The sequence below is a fragment of the Martes martes genome (assembly GCF_963455335.1).
Source record: "Martes martes genome assembly, chromosome: 3".
NCBI classification, from domain to species: domain Eukaryota; kingdom Metazoa; phylum Chordata; class Mammalia; order Carnivora; family Mustelidae; genus Martes; species Martes martes.
In genome coordinates, this window is record NC_137890.1 from 142,809,181 (window position 1) to 142,821,790 (window position 12,610).

The 12,610-nt window shown below is 41.8% G+C and overlaps 1 protein-coding gene across 4 annotated transcripts in view; it reads right to left on the reverse strand.

The window, feature by feature from the left end:
• The window catches only part of GPD2 (glycerol-3-phosphate dehydrogenase 2), a 143,517-nt gene extending 131,142 nt beyond the window's left edge, over positions 1-12,375 (reverse strand). For 2 of the 4 annotated variants that reach the window (XM_080798927.1, XM_080798925.1), the window contains exon 1: positions 8,863-9,058. The gene's annotated coding sequence lies outside the window, so the exon portion shown is untranslated. Of the gene's footprint in view, positions 1-8,862; positions 9,059-9,534; positions 9,648-12,263 lie in introns of those variants that run through there. The other 2 variants (XM_080798928.1, XM_080798926.1) reach the window with 2 other exon arrangements.
• Positions 12,376-12,610: the final 235 nt, after the last annotated feature.

The following is a 12,610-nucleotide window of genomic DNA, read 5'->3' on the forward strand; positions in this document are numbered from 1 at the left end:
TTGCCAATAAGGGGGACACCAATAATCATAGAGTAACAGATTCATCTAAGGTGGAAGCCAAATTTGCAACAGCTGTGGAGTGAATGGAAGGTGAGGAAACAGAACAACATACACAATATACTTTGGGGAAACATAGCTTGAAAGAAGAGAAAGTAAGCATGTAGCTGGACGGTAGTATAGGGTAAGGGAATAGTTTTGGTTTTTGGTCTTATGTGCTTCTGTGATGGGAAAATCTTGAGCATTCTTACAAATATTTAAAATACAGGTGGGCAATTGTTGGGATGAGAACTGGGTGTTATAGGTAGGTGATGAATCACTAAATTCTACTCCTGAAATCTATACTACACTATATGTTAACTAACTTGAATTTAAATATAAATAAATAAATAAATAAAATTTAAACCTCATCGGCTCAGCTCTAACTATAAAACACATTTTATCTTTTTTTATCCTACTTGGGCAGAACTACACATAAGAAAATGACTTGAAATACTGAAAAATAATGGGACTTCAGTTTTTAATCTGGAAATCTTTGATGCTTCGTAACATCTGGCAAATATAAACAAATGATTGAACGATTAAGAGGCCAAATAACTTTGCATATTTCCTATGCATTTAAATCAGATTTATTCTTGACCATTATATTAATTTTTAATAAAGTATTGAAATACCATGGTATTTTGGCACAAAAAATTGCACAGGTCAGGTAAAAGACTCAAAGATAATGCTGAAGATTGGTAAACTATGGCGGAAAATGGGAAAAGGTGTCATCTAAAAACAGATCAAAGAACGGCCCCATGGCTGACACTGGAGAACGTGAATTTGTAAGGATCTCCAATTTGCATGATTGTGTTCATTTTCCCCAGTAGCATTCACACACCCAGGTGCAGTAGTGGGAAAAGCAGATTACCACCAAGTTGCAGGTTGTTTCCATATCCACTGATACTAATTCACAACATCATGGTTTCCTAGACGTCACATAAAAAGGAGTACTATTTTAGGCAGGCATACTGTGCTATGCGTTCGATCTCTGAACCAACTCAGCATCGCTGGTGAAAACTCTGAAGCCACAGGGTAAAATATTAGGAAGTGGAAGTGTTAAAAGGCAAAGCTCAATGAGTCAAGCAGTGGAATCCAGAGCAACAAAAAGCAGGAAATACATTACAGAAATACTGGAAGGATTATCCCTTGATTCTATTATTTCTTAACACAGTTTTCAAGGGAGTTTCAGTCATACCAGGAAATAACTATGTGGCTCTGAGTGAGTCACTTAAGTTCTCTGGAACTGTGTTTCCCCGCTGATATAACAGTTCACTGTTGCTATATGAAATAAGGTAAGCCGAGTGCTTAGCACGGCGCCTAGGAAATGATGATTGCTCAGTAAATGATATTTGTAATTACTTTTTATTATTCATAATAAAAGGAGTTGGGTTAGATCTCTAACCCCTTTTCTATTTTACAATTCTGTGAAAACATATATTTTTTTAAAGATTTTATTTGTTTATTTGACAGAAATCACAAGTAGGCAGAGAGGCAGGCAGAGAGAAGGGGAAGCAAGCTCCCTGCTGAGCAGAGAGCCCGAGTGGGGTTTGACCCCAGGACCCTGAGATCATGACCTGAGCCGAAGTCACATGCTTTAATCCACTGAGCCACCCAGGTACCCCGAAAACATTTTTTTAGATAAATATCCCAGCTACTTAAGGGTGTGCTAGGATGGGGGTAAGGGGTTAGTAATAGCAAACATGATGAGAGAAGGAAGAGAAATAGACTTGTTGTAACAGATCCTATGAGCATAAGCCAGTGGGGGAGATGTAGAGAATGCAGCATCCTCCGCGTATGAATGCTACATCTGGTGAGACTGGAAGTAAGGAGATCCCAGACTTGGGGAAAAAGTTAGATCAAGGGTCCAGCAGTGAACAGAATCCACTGACCAAGGCCAGCCTCACCTTAGACAAGAGTACTAAAATACTTCATGCTTTTATGGCTTAAAATTCATGTAGTCCACCTCCTTGTACAGAGGAAGAAACTGAAAGGTGCAGAAACTGACCAAAGCCACACCTAAGTGGCTTAGACAGTGACTTCGGGGATGCTCAGGGAACCAGTGCTCCCCAAAGTTTCTTTCTCCTAGCTTATATAAATGATAGTCAAGGTTTTGTCACTTCAGTATCCAGAGTCTTCTGATAAAGTGACAAGTGAACTTTATCACTCCTCTTTTTATGAGTTAATTTTCCAGATTATTTTTCTAAGAGACTGGATTAGGCAGGCAGGTGAGAGAGAAGGGAGAAATTGGTGAAAAGAAGGGAGCCCCAGTGGATACTAAGTAACCTCTCCCTTTGCAGATTCATTTTCTTCAGGAATTGCTTTCATAACTTCGCTTCACCTGCAGCAATTTCCTTTCCTCCTCCTAAATACAGCATTTTGAGCTATCAAAAGTGCCAAATCTGTAAAGAAAAAGGGGAGGCCTGGAAAACAGAAAGCTTGAAGTATCCAGTCCAACTGATTATCTGGAATGCACCTGCCTATGTTATCTGCTCTCCAGTCACACCCAACCCATTTCTATCACATGCTTCCTGAGAAACTAAAGGATAAGTCAATTACATAAGGTGATCATTCATTCAAAACACTGTTTACCTAGGTGTTCCCCACGTGCAAGGCATCTGGGCTAAGCATGTGAAATCTACCAAATTGTGTAAGATCCAGCTCTTGCTCTACGTGATCTGCAGAAAAGGAAATAATACATGTTTTCAAATAATTAGCTTGTACAAGAGAAAATGAGAGACTTGAGAGTGGCATAAAAAGAGCAGTTGAATGATTTAGGAAATGTACAAGACACTTCTGACTGGAGCAGTGAGGGAAAGCACCATGATACTGGTAAGCCAACGGTCAGGACATTCAAGGACTGATAGGATTTTAAAAAGGTGAAGTAGAAGGAAAAGCATGCATATAGGGACAGCAGTAAGAAGAAGACAGATTTAGGGAATTCCAGGTAGTCCAGTGTGGCTGGATCCCAGGGAAGATAAGGACACAACCTTAATACTGGAGCATGACTAGAGAGGTCTGTAAATTCAAAGACAAATATTTGGAACTGGATCCAATAGATCAGAGTAACCCATGGGAGAGTGGAGCAAAGCAGAATGGTCAAAGCAGTTTTGACATCACCACAATGCAACAAACATGTTCTTTATCCAGTTTAAATAAAAGGAAAATGGCTTTTGAGAACCTAATACCATAAGCTATTTTATTTTTATCACTTTTCAAATACATTTAGAAGTTTATTGTGTCTTATTGAAATAATAATGGTATAAAATCTTAACTAAAATGTTCCCAAACTGTTTACTTTGAACATAAACTTTTGTTCCTCTTGCATATATGCATCTGGCCTTAGCAGCCACTGGTGGATACAAGGTTAGTAAAAGACTTTCTAAGCATAAGTCTCCAAGTCATGTTGGGAGGACACACCACTATTTAAAGAATATGAGGCTTGAGAAATTTAAATTAAAGTTAAATTAAAGTTAATTAAAGTTGTTTAAAAAACACCCTAACAAATCTCACTATTTTTTAAAATTTTGCAAAGATTTATTTATTTTAGAGTGGGAGAGAGAGAGAGAGAGAGTGGGAGAGAGAGAAGCAGACTCCCCACCAAGCACAGAGCCAAACATGGGGCTTGATCTCATGACCCCAAGATTATGCCCTGAGCCAGAATGAAGAGCTGGACACTTAATTGACTGAGCCACTGAGATGCCCCATATCTCACTATTAAAGAAATAAAGTAAATCAGTAACAATTTCATTTTGTCAGAAAATTTTTTTAAAATTTCCCAAATAAAGTTTTAAAATTTTGTTATTATGTATGTCACAATAAATTTTAGTTAGGAAGGAAAGATTTTCTATTAATTAGTTTCTTACCCCTAATTTTAATGAACTAACAAAACCACAGCTTGACCTCATTAAAATCAGAAACCATGTCTTACCTGCTGCATAAATCAGAAATCTGATTTTGAAAGAACCAACATAAAAATTTCAACTGAAAAATGGGAAAGAAGAACACAGATATACTCTAGGAAGAAATATTTAAGACAAAGAGCCATTAAGAACCTCCAACAAAAGACAAAAATCCTGGAAAATAAGAAAAAAACAAATAAAAACCCATGGTCACATTCATGTCAGGACATAAAATCAGAGTTCTGGACAAACTCCGATCATAGACAGTTCCTAAACATTCTCAGGTATGCAAACCATTGGCTTCCATGTTTCCCTTCCCTTAAAAGTTCTTAAGGTCAATCCCTGGTCAGATAATAGAGAAGAAAGAGATCTACCAGAATAGTGTGTCCTCTACGGAAGCTCATATTTGATTACCCGCTTACATCCTACTATAGAAAGTTTTTATAATATAGAGAGGAAAGCCGACCCCACAAACCTTAACAGAGAGGTTGTTTTTTGAAAATGAGTTTTCTAGAATTTGCTATCAAATGAGATGTCCTCCCAACATGACTTGGAGACTTGTGCTTAGAAAGTCTTTTACTAACCTTGTATCCACCAGTGGCCGCTAAGGCCAGATGGGTATACGCAAGAGGAACAAAAGTTTATGTTCAAAGTAAATAGTTGCTACAGATGTCTTGGGCTACAGGCACCTTAGCCCTTGTCTTTTGACAATTAGATTAGTTTAATCTAATCATCTCTCCTTCCTGCATTTCTTTCCCCCATCAAGTCAACAAGGAACTGTGTACAACACTCCCTTCTTTAGCTGCTTCTTTCTCGAGGACACAATTTACCATTTCTTCTTATCTCAATGGGGATGAGTCCTGATGGAATTATCTAAGTATTTGAATTAGCATCTAGAAACACATTAATAATCTTCTCAGTTTAGTTCCATTCAGTCCTTCCCTATCTCCCAAAATAATAGTCCTGAAATTAGCCAGGTGTAGGGGTCCCACACCTAATGATTTTCCCCAGAAACATCAGATGAAAAATATATCCCATTACTTAGAGCTGGATAATGTAACAGGCAGGCCATGTTATACATTTTTATGTAAGTGTGGTAAAAGTGGTAAAAATGAGGAGTTACAATTTCTAACCCCAATCCTGAGCTTTAAAACTCAGAGGTACAAGGAAAAGTAATACTTAGTGCACACCCAGAATTTTACTGTTTCTAGGTTTAATACTTTTCCACATAGGATTGTCTGAAAGCAAAGGATTGTGCTGGCTTTTTAATGCAGTGAAATACAAAATAGTGAACATTCTTGATACAATCATGACCTCTCTTTGCTGTAATCTTTAGGAAACTATAGGTCTCTCTGTTGCTGAAATGACATTCTCTTCACCACAAAACTGTCTCAACTATTTGAGCCCATATTAACATCTCCCTGGCATAACCACACAGTTGAAGTCAACATTCTACCAATGGGCATATGATTATGCAAGATCTTATGCTGGTGTCTAACTGTTTTACCTTGTTAAACAAACTCTAACTCTCTCAAAAGCAAGATAACCATACTTTTTCTTCTTCTAGCCCTTGCTACTCTGTAATGCTACACAAGCCTAAAGAAAACTTCTTCAAGAAGCCAAGTGTTAAATATACAGTTGACCTTTGAACAATGACCTTTGAACAATGACCTTTGAACAATGCAGGGGTTAGAGGTGCTGACCCCCTGCATAGTTGAAAATTCACATATAACTTTTGACTCCCCCAAAACTTAACTACTAATTGCCTACTGTTGACCAGAAGCTTCACTGAAAACAAAGTGGATTATCACAAATTTTGCATGTTTTATGTATGATATGCTGTATTATAATAAAGTAAGCTGGAGAAAAGAAAATGTTTTTAGAAAATCATAAGAAAAAGAAAATATGTTTACAATACTGTACTGTATTTATTTAAAAAAAAAAAAAAACAACAACTCCACATCTAAGTGAACCCACACTGTTCAAACCCATGTTGTTCAAGATTGAATGTTTTCTTTCTTTCTTTTTTTTTTTTTTTTTTTTTGTTTAAAAGATTTATTTATTTATTTTGGAGAGAGAGAGAGAGCACACAACTGGAAGGGGCAGACGGAGAGGAAGAGAGAATCTCAAGAAGACCCCAGGCTGAGTGCAGAACCCAACTCGGGGCTCAATCTCATGACTCTGAGATCACCACCCTGAGATCATGACCTGAGCCGAAACCAAGAGTCAGACACGTAACCGACTGTGCCACCCAGGTGCCCCAAATGTGTTTTATATCTAATGCTCTTTCTGAAGTGTTGTTTCAGGACTAAACAACCTAGTGAATCCTGGTGTTGACAAGCAGAATGACCCAAGTTTTGAAAAACCTAAGCAGAAACATCATCACGTTAAAAAAAAATAAAGAAGTGGGACACCTAGGTGGCTCAGTTGGTTAAGCCGCTGCCTTCAGCTCAGGTCATGATACCAGCGTCCTGGGATCAAGTCCTGCATCAGGCTCCTTGCTTGGCAGGGAGCCTGCTTCTCTCTCCACTTCTGCCTGCCATTCTGCCTGCTTGTGCGCGCTCTCTCTAACAAATAAATAAATAAAATAAATAAAAAAGAAAGGGGAGAGGATGCCTGGGTGGCACAGTCGGTTGAGCATCTGACTCTTGGATTTGGATCGGGGCATGATCTCATGCCCCTTGATGTGCTGTGCACTTAGTGTGGAGTCTGCTTGAGATTTTCTCTCCCTCTGCCCCTCCTGCTTTTTTGCTCACATGCTCTCTTTCTCAAATAAATAAATCTTTAAAAAAAAGTGGGGGGGGGGGAATTAGATACTAATCTGGAAAATGGTTTCCTTCTGTGATAAGAGCTTGCCACTAAACACCTTCCCTCTCAATCACACACAAAGTAAAGGGGATAATGTCTGGATAATTCATGTACAATTTGCAGGAGCTGAATTATCTATTCTTTGTCCAAGTCTTTCCCTTTTCAATATAAAAAGAAAAATATATAAGAAGGAAGGGAGATAATATTTTGCAGTCTATCACCTAACAAGTACATCACTAGCAGTTTTACATGTTCTATATCATATCCTATTATCCATATTTTGCCAATAAGACAGTTGAGGCTCAGTGAGTTTGAATAACTTACCTACGGCCACCAACTTGTTTTCTTCCCCCAGCTACACTCAGCTAGAGTTTGTCCCACAGTTCAGTCACTCATTGAAAAAACACTTATTAAGCCCTTATTACAAGCCAGTCACCACTCTAAACATTAGGAATAGAAATGCGAGTGAAGCAGACCAATCCTTCTCACGGAATTTACATTCCAGGAATGAAAGACAGAAAACAACCCAACAGAATAATTTTAGAGTTGTAATAGTTTGCCAATATGATTTACTTACAGTGACAGTCAAATCTTTTTAAATAGCTTTAATGAGATTAGTTACATGAACTAAAGGAGGAGGGGGTAAAACCCATGACAACTGGTAACTGCAGCCCTGTTGTCAGTTACTGAGCGCTCAATACATCTTTTAATAAATCAGAGAGAAGGGGGAACCTTGGTGGCTCAGTGGATTAAGCATCCAACTCTTGATTCTGGCTCAGGTCATGATCTCAGGGCTGTGAGACTGAGCCCTGTGTCTGGCTAGGCACTAGGCATAGGTCTGCTTAAGATTCTCTTTCCCTCTCCCTCTACCCCACCCCCAAAAGGGGGGGGGGGGGGAGTAGTGCTTTAATGCTGCTCAGAATTTCTTTACAAAGTGACCATGTGAGAAATTAGAACAGACAGCTCCACCTATGTTGTCTGTCAAACCTAAAATTCCATATTTTATCCATTTTTTACTAAGGTAATGCTTTATTTGAAAAGTTGATTTTTAAAAATCAAGGGAGCATTGTAACTTGACATATGTCCTTATGAGGAACACAGAGCGGTTTCAACATCCACATCATAAAGTTCCCCAGGTTGCGTATAGTATCCATTGGCCAATGGCACCCAGCTCTCACTGGACAGCCTGCAAGACCACAGTAGCCAGGAACAGCCAGGAAGTGCCTGGCCCCAGTGTGGCCATTGCCATTATCCTCCACAGTCCAAAAATAAACTTCACAAACTCTTAAACTTGAAACATATGCAAAATTCTAACAGTTTTGTTTAAAGCAACAAACGGTGTAACTTACCCTTCCTTCCCTCACTATTTATACAAGACTATTTATAAGTCGACTAAATTAACTGTTAGCTAGCTATTTCTATAACTGCCTCCCATGATATGTATAATGTGATGTGCAGTGTGGGTTGGCCCATGTCATTAAGACTGAGAATTTGTGTTTGTAAATTACTTGGAAACTCTCAAGGAAGGTGGTTGGGGAGAGACTCCTCGTGCGCATAAGGTGGAAGGTAGTCTAGAAGCTAAGTGGTAAGAGCAACATTTCATTCACAGGGCTGTACCTTTCTGCCAAAGCACTCTGCAAATCTATTTTTGCTCAGAGAAGCTACTATGTGAAGAGAGGAGGCTGCTTTAAGTACATCGGTGGACACTTTCCATTTCCTCCTATAACTGTCACACTCCAGCACCCAAGGTTCTCAAAAGAGAGCCTCAGCCCCGTTCTAGAATCTTTCCCTCCCTTGCTTCAGAAGGGAGCAACAATCCTTCTCATCAGAGGAGCGACACCCACAAGCCAAAAGTTTGTAGGAAACTTTCAATTAGCTACCGACGCTCGCCCAAAATGTATCACAACCCCACCGCCCTCCAAAATGTAAAGAGCTAAACTCTGCCTGAGAACGAGGCCACCTCCTGTTGGGGAGAAATTCTCAATCTTCCCCAAGAATCCCGCCACCACCCACCCAACACCGGGGTCCTAGGGGACTCACGCGGGTCGGGAAGGGACCGCTCTCCCCTCTGACCCTGGGGGCGGGGAAAGGGGGGCTCCCAGGAAGCACACACCTGAGATTGATCCTCTCGCGCGAGGGGAGAGCAGGAGCGCACAGTTCCTCCGGGCGGGGCGGAGTCTCTGCCTCCCCCTGAACCAGACCCTCGGCCCTGATCCTCGCGGCGAGGCGCGCGTGGCTGTCACTCCCGGGCAGCCCGAGCCAGTGTAACCCGACGCGCCCCGCGCCGCCGCACCCCCGCCTCTCCGGCGACTTCCTCCTCCCGCTCCTGCTCCTCCTCCCTCCCCAGGGGTTGGCCCGGGCGGCGCGACCGCTGCATCCAGCCCGGATTCCTCGGGCCCAGGCTTCTCCGGCCCAGCGGGGAGACGCGGAAGTGGAGGCGGGAGCCGGGGCCGGGGTAGGGGGTGAAGCGTCGCGAACCAGCAGGTGGCGAGCGACCGAGGTCTCCGCCGCCCAATGAACGTGACCGGACGGGGACACGCGGCCGCGGGTCCCGCCGGGTGGGGCGGCGGCGCGCCGTTGCGAGGGCCCTCGCCCCTGGCTGCGGTTCCTGCCCTGCGCCCCGCCTTGTCGGCCGCCTGGCAGACGAGAAAGCCTGGGCTCGGCTAGGCCTGGGGGATATGGGGGAGGTGTCCGATTGCCTCTGCCCTCCCCACGCGGGCCGCCCTCGCCACCTGTCCCGGAGAGAGGAGACTCTTGACCGCCTGCATGCGGCAGGCTGGCTTACCTGATTTCTCGCCGCCCGCCCCCGAATCTGGCTTCCCCTCCTCAGCAGAAAGGCTTCCCTGGGCCTAGAAACGCTTCTAGGAAACGGGTGGACCCCTGGGACCCGGCCGTCAGAGCCCAAAGCCCTCGCTCGGGCTCTCCCCGCGCGCTCCTGTAGGCGCGCTCGGCCTCCTGACCTGCCCGCTGAATGTCAGCGCGGGAACCCGCAGGGAAGGCCAAGCCCAAGCACCAGAAGGTGGGATGCTGAGCATTGGCTCCTCAGGTCCAGCCTCATACAGGTGGGGGGAGGCGGAGAGCCCCGCTGCAGAGCAGCAGTTTTCCCAGATGCACCCCTTAAAACCGACCCTGCCCACTGAGCATGCCCAGCTCACTTGGAACTGCAAGTGGCTAGGCAAGCCCAAATGGACCCAGGGAGGACGCAGATGGGGTTCAAATGGACCCCATTTCTTTAAGATCTTTCCTCCCACAACCTCTGGGAGTTTTGCACATAAGGTTTCTACCTTGGTGTTGAAAAATACCCAGGGGAGAGTTGAAAAGGCCTTCCAAAGGAAGGCAGCCAAATTACTTTGAACCCAAATCGCAATGGTGGGGTTTTTTTCCAGCCAATTACTTATTAAGTCAATTTCCTTAAATGCCGCAAAATTGTAACTGACATAAAGGAATGTGTAGATTCATTGGGTCCCAAACTCAGTAACTTCAGGAAACCAGTCTATCCAGGTTCCCAACTTTGGGTACACATTAGAATGGAAAGGCGGGTATAAAATGACCCATCCCAGGTTCACACCAAGTGAATCACTCTGTAGATTGAACCTGGAGAGTCTTACATTTTAAAACTGGCTTTCAAAGGATAGCCAAGGGAGCCAGCAGCCAGCAGCATCACCTAAGAACTTAGAAATACAAATTCTCGGCTTCACTCCCAACTGTGTGATTCCTAAAATCCGGGGCTGGTGCCTTTCTGATTTAACAAGCCCTTCCAGTTATTCTCTTACACACTAAAGCTTGTGAACAACTGTTCACAAGGAAAGTTCCCCCAGGTGATTCTAATGAGAACCCTGTAATAAACCAATGCTTTCAGATTTTTTTCTAATCCCAAACATTTATCTGGAAGAGCAACATTTTACATAGAAAAGGAATAATCTGATTGAATAGGGGTACTAGTCCTGTATTTCCTTCCCACTAATTCTCCCAGAACAGATCAGTTCTTGGAAAATGGACCACCTATTTACTTTTGTACTCTGGTGCTAGCACAATGCCTATAACATAATAGAGGTTTGATAAGTATTTATTGATTTGAAATGAAAATTTAAGTGAATGATTTGTTCCAGACCCTATTATGTCTACTGTTTATTTTCCCCACAAGTCCTGGTCACCTTGGTAGCTAACAAGCCAGTAGGAATTCAGTTCTTAATAACCTGTGACGATCCATAATGGTCTAAACCCAAGCCAGCACCTAATGGAATAGAACATGGGAGAAAGTAGAGAATTTTGAGGAGCTGAGAAAACTCAGAAGTATCAGACATGACTTCACTTGCCAAAACTGGGGCCCAAATTAACCAAAGGAAAGCAGAAAGACACTAGACATCTGGTGGAATTTAGGAAAGGCACTGAAGGAAAAGGTACGTATGGGAGGGCTTAGGCAAAGAGATAAGAAACTTAACCATGATGAGCTTACAGTTTACTCTGGATCTTCTTTTTCTAAGCAAACTACCTCTGTTTCCACTTCCCCAACCTCTACACATACATCTCATCTTAACTACAGCCTGGAAAAATAAAAATAGAAAATTTTTATAAAAGTTACTTCCAATTACTGCATAAAACATGATAATTTATAATTATTCAGCATAACTTTGGCATCCACTTGTTCAAGACAAAAGCGGTAAAAAAAATGTTAATTTTTAAACATAAACACTAAATAATTTCAAAATGCTGGGGTTTACAATACTCTTCTTTAAGACCCACAGAAACTTACAAAACCAAAAATGATTCCCTATTTATTCCATCAATATTTTCTGGAAGGAATACAATATTAAAATAAAGTATTCCTGAGGACCCCTGGGTGGCTCAGTGGGTTAAAGCCTCTGCCTTCGGCTCGGTCTTGATCCCAGGGTCCTGGGATGGAACCCCACATCAGGCTCTCTGCTCAGCAGGGAGCCTGCTTCCTCTTCTCTCTCTCTCTCTCTCTCTCTCTCTCTGCCTGCCCCTCTGCCTACTTGTGATCTCTATCTGTCAAATAAGTAAATAAAATATTAAAAAAACAAAGTATTCCTTTTAGCTTTACACATAATGCTTTAAAACTTAGAATACTAGTTATGAGTACCTAAAGTAGCTCCCTGCCTATTTCTGCCCTTTTGTCTTGCTTCCTGTGACAAGAATTCCACTGAAAGTTTGGTTGTTACTTAGGTTATCTAATAGGAGTGTAACTTCCCATATGCTTAAGCAATTTTTTTCTTTTTTTTTTTTTAAGCCATTTCTTTTTACTGTTAAGATAGTTTGGGGGAAGAGGGGAATAATCATTAATTTAGGAATTACTCTTCAGATTAAATATTACATTAGATCCACAAACAATATATATATTAAAAAACAAAAACAAAAACAAAAAAAAAACTTCCCTGCACACAGACACTTGCTACAGCTTCTTTTTGCTCATGGAATTTAAACAAAAACAAACAAACAGGTTGAGGACTAAAAAGGGAAAAAACTTAGTGAGGGTGTAGGAGGGGAAGCACTTACCAGAAGCAATTTAAAAACATGAAGTAATTATTTCAGCAGAAAACAATCTACTAAAGACCAGTATCTCAGGAAAGTTAGACTCTTAAGTGTTTCTTCTTGTCATCATAAGCGTGACTCAGCATTTGGAATGGAATTATGTTTACCGTCTTTCAGATTGAGGGTATCAAATAACTTTGGTGCCACCTAATTCTTTTTCTTGTGTGCCTAAGAAAACTTCAGGACTGCCCTGGGTTTTCAGTCTCAGATGGCTACCTAAATCTGAAAAGCTTTCCCTTCTTCAATCATTTCTGTCTTACCAAAGCCTGAGTTTGCTCACCATTCATTTATCTTGCATTTGTAGCATGATC